Genomic DNA, 16217 nt, shown 5'->3' on the forward strand with positions numbered 1-16217 from the left:
CCGAGAGAGTGAGTGACGCGCTTCTGATCCACACTTGCTAAGAGCAGCTTCACTGTCGTGGCTTAATCCTTGAGAGGTTCCACTGGGAACCCTTATGTACTCTTCCAGGGGGTGGATTTCAAGGACGCAAAAGACAGAAGTGGGATTAATATGTGAGGGTACAGGTGACATGTAGCTGCAAGATATATGCGTGTGTGTGTGTGTGTGTGTGTGTGTGTGTGTGTGTGTGTGTGTTGTGTGTGCGCACTCACATGCATAGTCTATATTGACAACATTCCAGGAATGTTGCTGCCGGAAATTCCACAGATCTCCCTCTTTTTAGGCTGGATGTCCGTTACCTTCCGCTTTCTTTGTGTTGGAATTTTAAACTCCGGTTGATTAATGAGGACTATGGTTAACTGCTCCTCAGATCTCTGCAGGGTGAATCCAGACAGCTAGCTAGACTATCTGTCCAATCTGAGTTTTCTGTTGCACAACTAAAACAACTTTTGAATGTACACGTTCCACCAAAACAAGTTCCTTCCTGAAGCTATTTTGCTGAGACACCGTCACTGTGTCCGGGGCTTAGTGCTGTGGAGGAAGGTCTGGCAATGCGAGACTATCACATGCTTTACTTACCACAATCTCATTAGGAAATGGTGCTCCATGTCTTCAGGTAGAAACGGACGGCTAAATAACTCGCTCTTGGTCACTCTGCATAGAGGAAGACACAAAGAAAACAAGAGAAACATCAGGGAAGCTCAAACTGCAAAACATGAAATGAGCTGATCTGTGCAAACACTATCGTACCTGGCAGGAAGCATTAAGCTCTGTTTCTCTTTCATTTCTCTACAATACGTCCCTCCCTCTGTCATGGGAAAAGCACCCCTCCTCACAAGCTCCGACCTGTAAAATAGTCCCCGGCGGTGCCTGAAGATGCAACGTGGTGGAAAATGTGCCGATGTGCCTCTTGGTCCCGAAACCAGAAGCTCCCCTGACTGTCTAGCTAAGGCTACAGATACTAACAAACTCCCTGCCTGGAGCGCTAGAGGCCCTGGACCCACAAATACAAGGACAATGGGGTCTGTCAGGAGAGGAGAGCAACATAAGTGTTGGAAATAAAGGGTTGGGAGTGAGGAATGGGAAAAAATAGAGGCAGAAGAAAGAGACCTAAAGCGGAGGGGATGACTAAGAGGCAAACCGCTTAAATGAGTGTGTGCTGCGTCCAATTACTTCCTAAAGGTAGCAGAATGTGTGAAATCAATTCTCACTGGGGCTTACACAGAAATAACACTGAGCGTTTAACCTTATGTCAGAACATGTGTGTAGGTAAATGTGTTCATACCAATGGGGATAATGGGACAAAAGAAAAAACAAAGCATTGTGCCTTGATGTGTTTGAGTGAGCTGAATGCTAAATGCTACTAAGCTAACTGTTGTCGCATTGGAGGATGCCATGGGGTTCCACACACTTTATTACCCTTCCCATTAGCAATTAGCATTAGTCCACTGATTACTATTATCTGTTAGCATTAGCTCCCTGGGCTGTTTTCTTTCTGTCGTGATTTTGTGCCTCATTATAGCTAACGCTCACTCTCAGCGTGTGTTAGGTTGAGGCTCCATGGCAACATATAGTACACAGACTACATTTATAGTGTGAATCCATATAAGGAATCAAGATGATGCATTCCTAAAATGTCACAAGAGCCTGATTTCATTTTAGTGGCGTTTTAGGGTAATTATATTTTGCTAAGCAAAGTAGAGTTCTGTCACACATAGTCGCATTCAGAGACCACAGTGCATAGTTCATGATTACAGAGGGATTTTAATATGCATTGTGTGACATGAGGCGCTGTAGCTTGGCCAATCCTACACGGAGGATCTGCTGCTGCCGTTCGTCAAGCGAAGCATGGCAGATGCTCTCATGAGCTCCCATTGATTTGCCGAAAAGTGTGTATGTGTGTGTGTGTGTGTACGTGTGCAAGTGCGCGCGGGTGTGATGTGTCGCTAGCTAGCTGCAGAGATAATTAGAACACAACTCTTTTGCTGTCCCTGCAGGCCACTGATCCAGCTGCTTTCATCTAATATAGGTCAGCTGTGACAAAGCCCTCAGCATGGACACTGATCAGCTCTGCTAGCTCTCTCATACACAAAATATGCAGTCAAACTCATGCAAAAACACACATATGGAGAGGCATATGTAGGGTGCACATACTGTACAGGCATACATGCTGAGACATATGCAGGTAAATACACACACTACAGCCTCTACATTAATGATGACAGTCACAACGGGTGTGTGAGTTCAGAAAAACTCAGCTGCTCACGGCTTCATCTGCCCACCCGTTTCAATTTTTGTTTTTCAATTCAATTTTATTTATAGTATCAAATCATAACAAGAGTTATCTCGAGACACTTTACAGATAGAGTAGGTCTAGACCACACTATAATTTACAAAGCCCCAACAATTCCAGTAATTCCCCCAAGAGCAAGCATTAGCAGTGGCTAATGCGACAGTGGCGAGGAAAAACTCCCTTTTAGGAAGAAACCTCGGCAGACCCAGGCTCTTCGTAGGTGGTGTCTGACGGTGCCGGTTGGGGGTGTGATGAACAGTGGCAATAATAGTCACAAAGATAATGTAACAGTGACTACAAATGGTAGTCGTAGTAGTTCATGTCATAGCAGGGCACTAAAGGGCGTTACAGGATGTAGCGTAGCACAGCAGAGCATGGGTGGACGTAGCAGGACGCAGTAGGACGCAGTTGTTTCCAGCTACTGCCCGCATACTGCCTAATTCAAAACAACATCAGTGCAAATAAGTAACTTCAAGCACATCACAGCAAAAGAAAATATTGTCAGACATTGTTGATGCAAATTCATTCACTTGTTTTCAAAATCAATACCAGACTGGAAATTGTTAGTGTCTGTGACAGTAGCCTAAGTCTGTGTGTATAATACTGTGGCGTAATAATTGCATTAGTTATAGTCATTTTTGGTACTTGGATGTAATGAATACAAGTACCACAAACATCAAATTAAAATTGGACAGAGCAAAGGACGTGGTGAAAAAATCTGCATTCTGTTTGATTGTTTTCATACCTGTAAACCCATCATAGTTGTCATACAGTATCCTAACATTTCATATCATACTTTCAGTTACATAAAGCTTTATAGTTATACACTCTTTTCTGAAAATAAAGTCAACTGAGGATTCTTATATATTTACCAGACTTTTTGTTTGCCAGTAAATGCTCAGAAATCTTGTTATTTTGCTTAGCTTTTTTGTGAGTTTATCCTCTCTCTCTTTTTTCTTTCAACATAGCTGGAAAAGCAAATGTTTTTGAACACTCTGTTCTTTGGCAACAACTGTGGGACTCAAAGTTCTCCTCTGCATAACCTCTAAAAATGCAGAGAGGGCTACAGCTTAGTTAACAGTAAATCCTCAATATCCTCATAGACACTTTCTCAAATGCATACGCAACACATGCTGTGTTGCACTTTTTGCTGTATTTCCACACCGACGTTTAGTACCATATATAGTCAAGCCACTACCTGCTCACACAGGATCCAAGAGCCAAGACTGCAGAGCTTGATGGGATGTAAACTGAAGAGCAGCTTGGATGAAGAGGAGCGAGGAGAAATTATTTTCTCCTTTTTCTCTCTACACTATGTTGCCCCCTCTATTTCAAAGGCCACATTCATTAAGTGCCACCACTGATGTCCAGAGTACGAAAAGTGACTGCTTCACCTCCCCAGGTGTTTTGTTCAACCTATTGTGTTGATGACCAACTCAACAGAAGAGCATCATTATCTTCTGTCTGCTTTACTACAGGGGACTCACTAATGGGGCAATAATTGGTGCAAATTACAAAGTGAACAAGTAGTGGCGTAGCCCTTTGGGATGGCTTGATTGAGAGTCCTATGCTATGTCGCATTGCGGGAGATCCATGGATTCTCTTGACACTAATCACCACTTTTTGTCTTCATTCAGCCTCTCTTTATTTTTTTCTCCCTACGCATGCCCGGAGAGTACAAAGCTAGCTAGTGGGATCATGCAAGGCTTTTAACAACTGCGGCTATTTATGCAAATACAATCAATATTTGATAGTCCCTTTCTCTACTGACTCTCTCCCCTCTCACTTGCTCTCTCCATCTCCTCTTTAACAAGAGACTGCAGTAGGGGCATTAACTAGGGCCAGACATGCGCCAAGGAGTCCCCGCAGGGCTGAGCAGTAAGGCCCGTTCATACCTAGGAGAGGACAGGTTTGGCCTGACCACTGCAAACAGGAAACAATGAGAGACCACAGAGAGAGCAGTTGACGCACAGCAATCTACAGCGGCCCTGCTTAACTTTAATAGCTCTATTGAACTGGCTTCTATTGATGATAAAAGTAAAAGACACACACACACACACACACACACACACACACACACACACACACAGGTATTTGTAATAAACAGCTTTTGTTTAAACTTGGCAGTATTTTGTAAATTGGATTATTAAGTGAATTGACAGTTTGCTAAGCCCTATGCCTGCTAAGCTTTCTGTTTTAACAGGGAACACATGCAGTTTACAGTGACTCATAATGCCAGATGTACCATTCAAATTCATAGTATTTTTTTTTTAAACAATGGGTCCTTAAGCTAACTTTGGCTCCTCTAGTTGGTTGAAACTTTTAATGCTGACTCGTTTTTAAGCAAGAATGTAAAAGGGGTCTCTACCGTTATGGCTAAAAGATTGAGACTCATAGTGCATTGTATTGGTCAGCATCCTTATCAGCTGATGATCTTTGTAGAAGACATTTCTTGTATTGCAGTGAGCTAGTTAAGGGCCGTCCACACCAAGACCGATAACTATAACGATGACTTTAAATATATAGTTTAAAAAATCGTTCTAACTCAAGTCCACACCACAACTACGACAGTGGAGAACGATATCGTTCGGATTACCTTCAGCGCAATTTGATGAAAGATAGAAACACTGACAGACAATCAGAATGGTTAGTGGCGTGACTTTTCCCCTCCGTGGGGTTACGATCCTTTAGCTCTGTGGATTTTTGTATTTTTAAACATCAGTACTTTGAAAGTACGGTCAGTACGGTCAGACTTTTTTTGTTCATAAAATGTACCCGAATTCACAAATGTATATGTAGGATATTACTGCACACATTCCTGTAATCCTACGTTGCAACGTCTGCTGTATGTATTATTATCAGCTGGAGCGTGCAGTGCATGCTTGACGTCGCTGTTTGCAGAACTTTATCGTTATAGTTTATAGTTTAAGTTATAATTGTGGTTATAGTTATCGTTCTTGGTGTGGACGGCCCTGTAGTCCTAATATTCTAAGTAGGCCTATGGTAAGGAAGAATGTAAGATCAGATGTTATTAATTTCAACCTAACCTGTTATTCTGCATAGCTTACATACTTGTTCGTATAATTTTTCAAATTGTATACACTTGCAAGTATATAAGGGAAAAGGCTTTAAAGATGAGTATGATTAAAAAACTGTGACTGTCCAGCTTACAGTCCATGGTTCAGGTTTGGCTAGTCTCGCTTCCTTCACTGCGGCGCTGCGAAGGAGCGTCTGGCTAGTCCACACAGCATTCCAGGATGGAAGAAAAACATGCTCTGGTTTATTGGCATTTCTTTGAACCAATCACAAAAACAACGGTGCCTCTGCAAAATAGCCTCGGGAAGGAACTTGTTTTGGTGGAATGTGTACGTTCAAAAGTTGTTTTAGTCGTGAAACAGAAAACTCAGATTGGACGGATAGTCTAGCTAGCTGTCTGGATTTACCCTGCAGCGATCGGAGAAAAGGTTAACCATAGTCCTCATAAATCGACCGGAGTTTAAAATGCCAACACAAAGAAAGCCCAAGGCAACGGATATCCGGCCTAAATGAGTGAAATACTTGAGAACATAAGTGTAAGTATACAAATACAGCAGCTGAAGTCATAGCTGTATTTGACAACTGATTGACGCTCAGATGAACTGAACATACACCTCAACAAAATACTCAAGTGTTTTTTTTTCTTTAAAGAGCCTTTATAAAGAGCATTGCGTTACTGTATTCTCAAATTTGGGCCATCTGCTTAACCCAATGGGTTCGAAGGCTTAGTTCCGTTTGCAAACCACTGCCCTGCATTTAGGACATAGCACAGAGATTCTTAATAACTTCTTAGGGATTTCCACAGGATTAGGTTCAGACAACTCAAGCAACTTCCTTAACACCAGCCATTTCCAATTAGATCCTATTAACAGAACACTGACTTCAGCTCTGCAAACACCCTATAGGGGATTTCCATCAGCTTAACAGAGGGGAGTTAAAGTTTAATAAGAGTTGCGTGCATTCCTTGAATACAGCTAGTATGTACTGATCTAATTTCCTTCATTCCATACCATGAAGTTGTGTGATAACACCCTGATCCCACCAATGCATATTTTTGAGTACGGAATACAGTTAAGTATCATGCCTATCATACACATACATGCTGTAAGGATCATGCTAAGAACATTTGAGGAGATCATGTATACTGTAAATGCCTGATGCACCCTGCCTGCTGAAAGGAGCTCTATTAAGCTGCACATGAGATGACAGAGCTTTAGAGGCTGTATGGGTCAGGCTTTCTCAGAGAGAGAAGAGAGAAAAAACGAGATAAGGAGAGAAGAAAGCAAGAACAGGAGGAATACTTGCTTTTCCCTAGTGATCTATGAGAACTGAACAAACAGAGAGGTATTTTTTGCTGCTTTTCCCCCCATAAAGAATTCAGTAAAGTGCTAATTAACACCAAATTCAATGCATTTTAATGGAATTTCTGCAATTAGTAGGCATGCTAGCATTCTTTCATAGCGGGCAAAGTAAATCTGTGCATAAGTTTGACACATAAATGTGTGCCCTTGTCTGAATTGCAAACCATTTTGGCAATGCTGACCTTTGAGAGAACTAGAAGTCCAAATTTAGAAATGTATAAGGTGTGTTGGTCGTACCATGCAATTTTATAACCCTGCTTTGCGGAGTGTAAACTCAACAAAAAAAGACAGTGAGAGGTGGATATAGACATAGAAGGGTGCAAAGTGTAGTGTAAACTTAATAGGGGCGTTGAAATTAATCATTGCATCGATGCAGTGACAGACGATAATCAATTATTGCCTACTGATGTTACTTGTTGATTTTTCCGTAGCTGCTTTTTTTTGTTTTTGCCTTTTTCCGCTACATTCAGGAAGTGTCTTTTTCAAGAGCAGATACAATAAAAAGGGGATTTCATATATATCTGACTGCTTGAATTAGTTGAATGATGATGAAAACCATGTGTAGCAATATACAGTATAATAATATTGAGGAGGTGACGCAGCGTGATGCAGCGTGATGCATTGTGATATCGAATCGATTTAAATCTTTGACAGGATAATCGTAATGGAATTGAGTCGTGAGACCAGTGAAAACTTAATGGTGGAAAATGCTCCTGTGGGTTGTATTTCCTGCCACCGCTAGGGGCAGTTATATATAAAACGCTCCCACGGGTAGTATTATAGGTAGGAATAAACAACCTATATGATCGTATGGTTTGGATTTGTTGGTATTGTGTCACGCAGGGGCGGGATTTTCTGCCCGCCCAGTTTAAGTTTTATGTAGGCCTACCCTATAGAATAAACTACAAAAACAACAAAAATATTGTCCGAGAAGTGTCATAGAGACGACAGTTATGAAACACCGTCTTTGAAGTTTTCCCCCCATAAAATATTTCAAGTTATTTGGTTTGGCATGTCGGAAACAGATACATTTAGGCGTTTATCGGTGTTTTTTGCCCCCAACGGCTCCTTCCAGGCAGCGCTGCCTGGAAGGCACTAGGATTAGGCACTGGTTAAGGTTAAGGTTAGGGTTAGGTGCCTTGAAGGCAACGGTTGCAGCGCTGCCTGGAAGGAGCCGTTGGGGGCAAAAAACACCATCGAGCCATTTAGGCTATTTGCATAGGCATTTTAGCAGTCCACAGAATAGAAACCACAGGGAAGTCAAGTTTTAGTTAACAAGAGAGAGCGAGAGAGAGCTGCAGACAGACAAAATGATCTGACCACCTTTTTTTTTTACTTAATGACCCTGACACTGTTGGCATTCATTTTGTTGATTTTAGCAGTCATCTCTCAGTGGTTAGAATCGTTCACAACTTCTATTATTTTGCATCTAAAAGACGTTCCGAGCGCTCGATTCTCTAAATTGTGAGAGGACACTCAGGTTTAATACTGGCTTCACCAGTGCTGCAAAATAAATGGATCATTTGATTTTCAAACAGTAGTCTTTTGTTGTTGTTATTTAGCTTTTCATGGGCTATTGCATGGTTGAATCAATGAATATCATTAAATCTACCACCAGATCATGGTGGTGACCTCACTGACCTGGCAATCTGCACCAAATATTCCTATTTCACATTATGGCCATGACGCAGAGACACATTAAACCGGTTGGGTAGGGAATTGTTCGCATCTTGTCAAAACAACAATATATTGCCACCTGCAGGAGGGAAATATTATATGATATAAAAATATTTGGCCCATCGCCATTTTTAACTGCTGCACTTCATCCTGGGCTTGATGTATGTGATCAGATAATACTGCCCTACAAAGCAAAAAGGCAGTAACTACGCAGAGTGCAGAACTGAGAAAAATGACTTTAAAGTTATCCTGTCATCCAGCTAAGTAGTTGCAGGTAGATTATTGGACATGTGGCTGTTTATGTTACTTTATATTAGCTTATTCTTTGTACATATCAATTCTCATATTTAATTTGATATTTTACCCCTATTTTGCATTTACTGTATTCTTGCTTTGTATTACTTACCAAAAACGTGGCACCATATCAAGGAAAAAGGCAGTAACTACAGATTCTCCAAAAACTATTTTGCCACAACTTGGGCTCTGGGTGTGTTAGATACACTGTATTTGAAATAATTGGAACCATTTGTTTTCCTGAACATGGATATACCAAAACCAAAACTAATTTGACCATTTTAGGTCAATATTTTCCACCCGGAAGCTGTTCTGGTGCTGAAACGGCTGCTTAAAGTCTCACATTGCTAAGATAGTTATCAAGTTATCCTGTCATCCAGCTAAGTAGTTGTAGGTAGATTATTGGACATGTGGCTGTTTTTGTTACTTTATATTAGCTTATTCTTTGTACATATCAATCCTCATATTTAATTTGATATTTTACCCCTATTTTGCAGTTACTGTACTCATGCTTTGTTTCACTAGGGCTTTTTGCAGTTACTGTACAAACGACTACCATTTTTCTCCAAAACGACACACATTTGAGATGTTTTGTCACATAACAAAGGATGCCTTGAATGTCATGAAAATGATAATAACTCATTTTTGACCAAAAATGCAGTTACTGCCTTTTTGCTTTGTAGGGCAGAATATATCTTGACTTTTATTATTAACAGTAACTCTTTCCATTTTTTTTTTTTATTATCCGGCAATGTCCGCCTTGTTTAATTAGTAAATGAGACTTTTCTTTGCAGTCGTCATACTTGCTTGTTATTTTATTCTGTGATAGATAGCGGTGATCTCAGTGAAGGTTTGCAGTGGAGATGCCAGTTTCTGGTTAGGAGAAGGTACCTGAAACGCTAATAGTTTCAGAAAAAAAAAGATGTAACTGTAACTGTTGTTTGCTCTTGCATGCTGTTGTAAATGTTCGACATGGAACTTTTTTTTGATGCTTTGAAAAATCTTTTTACACGAAACCAGGTTTGCATTCAATGAATGACATCAGCGTCAGGAGAGAACTTTACATGGTTGGCCTCTGCATGACCTGTTTCAACATCAGGACTGTCACCTTGCCAAATCCTCTCCACATGAGCAGCTAGTATCTTTTGAGTAGACACCAGCAACCTGCACACGCACACACACACACACACACACACGCACACACACACACACACACACCACACTCCTGTCCTAATGGGTTTTAGACTCTGTTCTGACTGTACACAAATCAAATGAATGTACCAGCTCGGGACACGTCTGCACTGCACATTAGAGTGAGCTGGTGGTGATATCGTGCTTTTAAGCCGGCACCGAACTGCAGGCATATATCAAAGGGAGCACTGCTGAGCTGAACAGAGGAGCTAAACGGAGAGAAAGTTATGGGAAAGGAAAGGAAAGTATAATAAAGAAAATATGAGAAGGACACCAGGGGAAATGTTGAATGTTGAATCTGGAAACATTAAAAGCCTAAGCAGAAAAAAAGAGAAAGGGACAAAAGTCTTCTTCACTGGGTTTCATACAAGTGAACCATGTGTCATCGTTACAGCTGTGTGCAGGACTGCATGCACTGTAAATGCATGCGTGCTTGAATGAATGCATATATATATATATATATATATATATATATATATATATATATATATATATATATATATATATATATGTAACTATATATATGCAGCTGTGCCTTGCTTCAAAGTCTTTATTGGGTGCCACCTCACACACATAATTTCTGTGGTCAAGGCAAAACACTTAGAGCCCAGCTCCCTCTCTAGTACTTACCTGACAGCTGACCATTTTTCATAGCATTTCTACAGATCTCTTTCTCTCTCTCCCTCGACTCTCAAGGATCCCTTGGTTGTCATTAGGCGATTCCTTGGCAGCAGCTGGATACAGTGAGTGTTCTGTTCTTCTCCTTTCACTCTCTCTCAATCAATCTTTCACCCTTTCCTACCCACTCCTCTTACCCTCTTACTACCTTCCACTTGTATAATTTAACCTTTAACCCTAGCTTCCTTCCTCTTTATTAGCCAACAACCTGTGCCCAGCCTTTTCATTTATTTCTTCCTCTATCCTTTCCTGTTTTTTTTTTTTCAGCTAAATTGCTCAGCTCTCCTAGGACACAACAATAGGATGATGACGAACAACAAAGCAGAACAAGACAACAACATTTCAACAACGACGACCTAGAAACAAATTTGCAGAGTTCAGCCTGGCCGCATATTACCTCCCGCTATTCGCTAGTCATAAGCGGGCAATTTGGAGAATGACAAAAGTTATGATTAATTCATTCCACTGCTGCTGGTGAATATAGCAATATAAATGATGCCCCAGAGCATCTAAACAATCAGTATCTTTCTCATTATTCTCAGTCAGACTTGCGGAAGATTTGGTGTACGTGTGGGTGTTAAAACATATTTGAAATGTATGCACACGCATGTGTGAATCTCAAAATGTAATTTCTCGTCCGTGTCCCTTCACCCGAAACCCAATTCCAAGCTTGCTAATGCATTATGGATCATTAGACAAATATACTGACGGTGCACTGATTACAGAAATGAATGATGCATGCTGTTTTGCCCCATTGTGAGTGTGTAAATGTGTTTGTGTGTATGTGTAATTGTGTGTGTTCAGATGCAGTCTCAAGGAGATGAATAGGATGTCCATTAGTGGCAGACTATTGTTAATACGACACAGGGGTTACAGCATCATCCCAAGCCACATCATCAGCTTCCACTCAATGTCACCTGCAATATAACATTGAGAGAGTGTAGTTGGAACCATACAGTATTTTCTATCCACAAAGATGCATGGGTCAGAAACAAAAAAGATTAAAAAAAATGTATATATATATACAGTGCTGCTCATAAGTATTCATACCCATGCTAAAGTTGACTAAAAAAAGGAATAAAAAAATCATCTTTTGGAAATTGATCTTAATGCCTTAATTAAAAAAATGAGGAAAAATCCGACCTTTTAAGGACACCAATTTGTTTTGTGTATGAAAAATGTATTGTAAATACATAAATGTTCTTCCTTAAAATACAGGGGCCATAATTATACATACCCCTATGTTAAATTCCCAGAGGAAGGCAGATTTTTATTTTTAAAGGCCAGTTATTTCATGGATCCAGGATACTATGCATCCTGATAAAGTTCCCTTGGCCTTTGGAATTAAAATAGCCCCACATCATCACATACCCTTCACCATACCTAGAGATTGGCATGGTTTTATTTCAGTTAGCCTAATAGCTAACTGAGATAAGATCCATATCAATCCAAATCAAACCAGCTATTAGGCTAACTGAAATAAAACCATGCCAATCTCTAGGTATGGTATAGGTGAAGGGTATGTGATGATGTGGGGCTACTTTAATTCCAATGGCCAAGGGAACTTTATCAGGATGCATAGTATCCTGGATCCATGAAATAACTGGCCTTTAAAAATAAAAATCTGCCTTCCTCTATGGGAATTTAACATAGGGGTATGTATAATTATGGCCTCTGTATTTTAAGGAAGAACATTTATTTATTTACAATACATTATTAATTCATAAAAAAAATTGGTGTCCTTAAAAGGTCGGATTTTTCCTCATTTTTTAAATTAAGGCATTAAGATCAATTTCCAAAAGATGATTTTTTTATTCCTCTTTTTAGTCAACTTGACCATGGGTATGAATACTTATGAGCAGCACTGTATATGTATATATATATATATATATATATATGTATATGTATATATGTGGATATATATATTTATTTATATATGTGGATATATATATTTATTTTAGTTTTGTAAATAAATTAAATAAAAATCAGCGCAAAATGGAGAGGTCATGGCAAGGTCACAGATGATGTCACGGTGGAGAGAGTCTCTTCAAGTGAAGTCATCAAAGCCTCATTATTCCTTTCACTCAGGTCGGCTTGGGCAAATTAGCTTCACCACTCAAGTGCATGGAAGTGTGTGTGTGTGTGTGTGTGTGTGTGTGTGTGTGTGTGTGTGTGTGTGTGTGTGTGTGTGTGTGTGTGTTCCTGTTTTTCTATCCTTATTGGGATCTCGACCAGTAAAAGCACCTTGCATATTAGGACCGGTAGACAAGTTAGGACTAACATCATTGTGTGTGTGTGTGTGTGTGTGTGTGTGTCTGTGTGTTTCACAGTCTAATTTGTGCCAGTGTAAGTGGAAACTGAGTTGGCTATTGTGTGCACAGGTGCTAATTGAGTTTAAAATTCAGACGTTCAAAGAAAAACACAGCACTTGTGGTCAGATGCTGTTCATGGAAAAGGACACATCATCAAGAGGTGCAACATCAAACAGCCCCATTACAATGACAAGTATTATGGAGGAGGCAGAGAGAGACAAGAGAGGAAAAGGGAGGGAGGAAAGCATCAAAACATCCTTCCGTTACCTGCTAAGCTATCCTCATTATTTGCATTTGATACTTTCTTTTTTTTTTAAATTGAAAGACAGAGACAGAATGATAAACAAGCAAGAGTGGAGTTTGTATATTTTAAAATTGTCATCAACCTGTCATTGTGCACACCAGCAGAACCAATGGGTGTAACATTTGTCACATACTGGCTGCCTCTGCTGCAATTAGCATATTCCTGCATAATGCGCATAGGTTTGTGTGTCTGATTTCAGAATAACAAACACCAACATTGATTGCTTGCGTATCTCTTTTTTGCATATCTTCTGTTTTGGGAGTCAGTCTTGACAAAAACAGTCATTGTCAGTGTGAATGTACAGTGTCTGTGTTTATTTGGATGTTTTGTAAAAACAAATGATCCGGCGACCTTTAAGTGAGGAAGGCAGAGGCACATAGTGTCATATTGGTGCAATAATGCATTGCTTTTGCAGATTGAGGATTCACCTTATCATTTGAGCATGTAAAACCCTCCATCACATGGAGCTTTCCTAAAGGCCAGCACTGTCACAGCTGCTTTTGGAGTCTCTAGGTAATGGCTGTACATGTTCGCCGCATACATACACACAAAGATAATTTTGTATGGACATTATTCCAGCAACCATAAAGGCATTGAAACAAAAACATCCAGTGCATGTTTCTCACGCATCAGATGGAGGCAGGCCTCATTTTTTCTCTGATAATCATTATGTTTGTTCATGCATGAAAGATAAATGCAAAATAAATGCAACAAACTTTCCCTTATACATGTTCTCTGATGTAAAACACAACTGTGGCAAAGTCCATTTGGAAACTATGCCTGAATTTAAACATCTACTTTCTAGAGGATATTCAGTTTATACCAATTAGCAGGGGAAAAAAGCTGCAAAGACTAAAATTGCACTGTTAATGTCAAACAGACCTACATGGACACCCAGCAGAGAGAGAAAGTGAGCGACATCCAGGCACTAATTAGCAGATGGGAGCAAAGCGGTGCTAAGAGTTTTGACAATGAGAAATGTCGTAATTCCGCATGTCCCTCCTCTTCCATTCATTCCCTCTCATTAATTGGCTGTCACGCTTGTGAGGGTCTTGATCTATGTCTGGATGTGTGCGAGCGTGTGTGGTGATTGTCAACATCAGAGTGCCGTGGGCTTCGGTTGCCCCCGGTGATGAGCGATGAAGATCACTAGAGGGAGGTGATTATCTTATTCTGTGTGAATACTACATTGGTGACCTATACACACACTCACAAGCTCTCTCTTCCTCCTTCTTTGCCAGTTTCGTCACCACTGTTTCCATCAATCAAGTCTTAGACTTTCTTATTCATTTAACTTTTTCTCTTACCTGGCTTTCTAACTTTGCTGCCCCTTCCATTAAACCAACGCTTGAACACACACAAGTGCAAAAAAAAAAAAAAAAACGCAAAAAGAAAGAAAAAGACTTCAGTTACAGAGACTTCACACAGAGTGACAGCGAAAGGAGCAGAAATTAAAAAAGTAAAGTTAAAAGAAAGAACTAATTTTCTCACCTACCTAGAATCCTTTACGGGCTGTGGAATTGTGCAATGCCATCTTTACTTCTTGGCTTGTAGCCCTTAAGCAATACAGGGATTAGCGTAGAATTTGTTCTGTGAAGCTCCTGCTGTACTATGTGACTGTGATCTAAAGGAATCTATCTCATTGCATTAGGACCTGAGGGAGAGCTCTGTTAAGAGCGAGGAAAAACAAAGAGATGAGGGTGCTCGGTACAAACATTTGCTACTGGATTCGGCCTATTAAGTCATGGTGTAAGATCTCTTTCAGCTTTTGCAGAATGTTTAAGAATTGGTGGATAATAAAAGGTTGCTGTTACCTACATGTTACCTGACAACTTGGGAAAGCAACATGAATCGCTTTAACCATTGCATTATGTTTGAAAAGGAGGATTCTATGTTGATCAATTTGCTGTATAGTCATTTGCTGTTATGCATAAGCTGACTGAGGGCATATTTTCTGTGCGAAACTGCTGGATGCTAGATCAAGACCCAACCTTGTTACTTAGTAACATGAAAGTGTTGCTGTTGCTTCCTCTCAAGGTGTTTATAAAGTCATTTTCTACCCATTGCTTGTGTTTGTAATTTTCAGTTTCCACCGATTACATGATGCTTTTGAAACGAAGTACAATTTTGTTGTACAAAACAACTATTGTTGTAGAACTATTGTTCTATTGTTTGGGGGGAAACATAAAAAAAACACATAAAAAAGCAATGCTTGGTCTTATGGCATGTTTTGGTTTGAGTTATGCCCATTGAATTGTAACCTACAATGCATTCAGCTTATTTCTGGATTGAATATATATATTTATACCATGGTCTGGGTGAATACTCGATTCTGATTGGCTGCAGAGTGTCCATTAAAAAGTGATGTAGGACACCTACTAAAGGAGTTCTGGTGAAACTGTCTGTTTACTGTTCTAAATGAATGTGCTACATTATATCAATAAGGAAATGTGGATTTAAAACATAAAACACACAGGCTGCAAGAAGTAAGTTATACTGCCCCTCTGGACTCATTTGTTTCACAGCGAATAACAATATCTCACATCCCGTTCACTGTTCAGGTCGCTACTTCATTCTGCGCCGCTGCGGCCGACAGTAACGTTACACATCACGGATCAAATTCTTCGTAAAAGTCGTTTTTCGTCGGGGACAATGACATGGCTGGATAGCTAGCTTGTCTTGTTGTTCAACATACTGTCAAATTATTTTTACTGATTGCCAACTGTACACAATGTTATTCTTTGGATATTGCTAGCATAACATAGCTTTCTGGCTCGTAGCTAAACTGAAGGGTTCTATCAGCTGAGCAGACTATAAATAGCTCCGGTTGCTAAGGGAGGCAAGTCGTATCTAAGGTCCTTCCGAATTCCTGGGGGAGTCTACAACGTTTGCATTGCATAAGAACCTGATGGATGGGAATGATTGTTCCAGGTATTAGTCAAACCGTCAGGCGTAACCAGGGAAACGGAGTTATTGTTTGGATAAACTTTAGATTTCGATTGTAAAACAAATTAAAATATAAACTAATGTTT

General features: G+C 40.0%; 1 protein-coding gene across 2 annotated transcripts in view; it reads right to left on the bottom strand.

Moving 5' to 3' along the window:
- dlgap3 (discs, large (Drosophila) homolog-associated protein 3) overlaps positions 1–16217 on the bottom strand; it is a 146115-nt gene that overhangs the window by 71212 nt on the left and 58686 nt on the right. For both annotated transcript variants that reach the window (XM_031323075.2, XM_035993003.1), the window contains exon 2: positions 619–693. The gene's annotated coding sequence lies outside the window, so the exon portion shown is untranslated. The remainder of the gene's footprint in view (positions 1–618; positions 694–16217) is intronic.

Source organism: Sander lucioperca, chromosome 16 (assembly GCF_008315115.2).
Source record: "Sander lucioperca isolate FBNREF2018 chromosome 16, SLUC_FBN_1.2, whole genome shotgun sequence".
Lineage (NCBI taxonomy): Eukaryota > Metazoa > Chordata > Actinopteri > Perciformes > Percidae > Sander > Sander lucioperca.